Below are 1,854 nucleotides of genomic sequence, written 5' to 3'. Positions count from 1 at the left end.
CACCAAAATATTATACTAGAAATGTAGCTATAAGAAGAAAAAGAAATTAAAGGAATAAGAATAGGCCATGAGGAAACAAAACTATACTTTAAAAAATGATATAATGGCATAATTAGAGAACCCTCGAGAACCAACTAAAAAAACTAGTTGGAACAATTGGCAACTTTAGCAAAATTGCAGGATAGAGATAAGCCCATATAAATTATCAAAATTTTTATATAAAACCAACAATACCCATCAGGAAGAGATAGAAAAAGAAATTCTATTAAAATAACTTCAGACAGTATAAAATACTTAGAGGAGTCTACCTGCCAAGACATACACTATAACTATATGAACACAATGACAAAACTTTTGACACAAATATTGACAGATTTAAATAGTTGGAGAAATTGTAATTGCTCATGGGTAGGCCAAGCTAACATAATAAAAATGATAGTATTACAAATTAATTTTTTAATTTAGTGCCAAAGAATCAAACTGCCAGAGAATTATTTTATAGAGCTAGGAAAAATAACAAAATCCATCTGGGAGGACAAAATGTCAAGAATATCAAGGGAATCAATGAAAAAAAAGAGTGAAGGTAGCCTTGAAGTACCAGATCTCAAACTATATTATAAAGCAGTAATTATGAAAACAATCTGGTAATAGATAAGAAATAGAGTGGTTGATTAGGGAATAGATTTGGTACACAATATATAGAAGTAAATGACTGTAGTAATAAAGTATTTGATAAGCTCAAAGATCTCAGCTATTGGAGCAAGAACTCACTATTTGACAAAAACTGCTAAGAAACTGGAAAGCAGTCAGGGAGAAACTATGCATAGACCAACATCTCACACCATATACCAAGATAAGCTCAAACTGGGTCCATTGTTTAGACATAATGTGGGATATCATAAGCAAATTAGGAGAGTATGTAGAAAAATCAGCCCTCAGATCTATGGATAAGGGAAGAGTTCATGACTGGACGCAAGACAGAGAAGATCATGGGAGGTAAAATGGATAATTTTGATTATATGAAATTTAAAAATGTTTGCATGAACAAAACCAATGCAGTCAAAATTAGAAGGAAAGCAAGAAACTGGGGAAAATTTTACAGCAAATTTCTTCAATAAAGATTTTGTTTCTCAAATATATAGGTAATTGAGCTAAATTTATAAAAATAAGAGCAATCTCCCAATTGATAAATGGGTCTAAGATATGAACAGGCAATTTTCATAAGAAGAAATAAAAACTATAAATAGTTATATGAAAAATGCTCTAAATAATGATTAGAAAAATGTAAATTAAAACAACTCTGAGATATAATTTCACACCCATCATGTTGGCTAACATGACAGAAAAAGAAAATTAAAAATGCTGAAGTGGATGTGGAAAAATAGGTACACTAATGCACTGTTGGTAGAGTTGTGAACTGGTCTAAGAAGAACAATTTGGGGCAGCTAGGTGGTGCAGTGAATAGAATACTAATCGTGGAGTCAGGAGGACCTGAGTTCAAATCTGACCTCAGACACCCGACACACTTACCAGCTGTGTGACCTTGGGTAAGTCACTTAACCTCAATTGCCTTGTCTTCTACCCTCCAAAAAAAAAAATTTTGGAACTATGCCCAAAATTTGGAGCTATAAAACCATGCATACCAGCAATACTGCTGTTAGGTCTGTATCCCAAAGAGATCAAAGTAAAGGAAAAGGATCCATATGTAAGAACATATTTATAGCTATTCTTTTTGAGGTAGCAAAGAATTGGAAACTGATGGGGGATGTCCATCAATTGAGGAATGACTGATCAAGTTGTGGTATATATTTGTGATGGAAATATAACAAATGAAGAAGGGGAAGGTTTCAGAAA

This window comes from Petaurus breviceps, unplaced genomic scaffold, assembly GCF_028583685.1.
Source record: "Petaurus breviceps papuanus isolate PSGF00001 unplaced genomic scaffold, PetGlider_PUasm1.0 179, whole genome shotgun sequence".
NCBI lineage: Eukaryota > Metazoa > Chordata > Mammalia > Diprotodontia > Petauridae > Petaurus > Petaurus breviceps.
Note: the sequence above shows the minus strand (reverse complement) of the source record.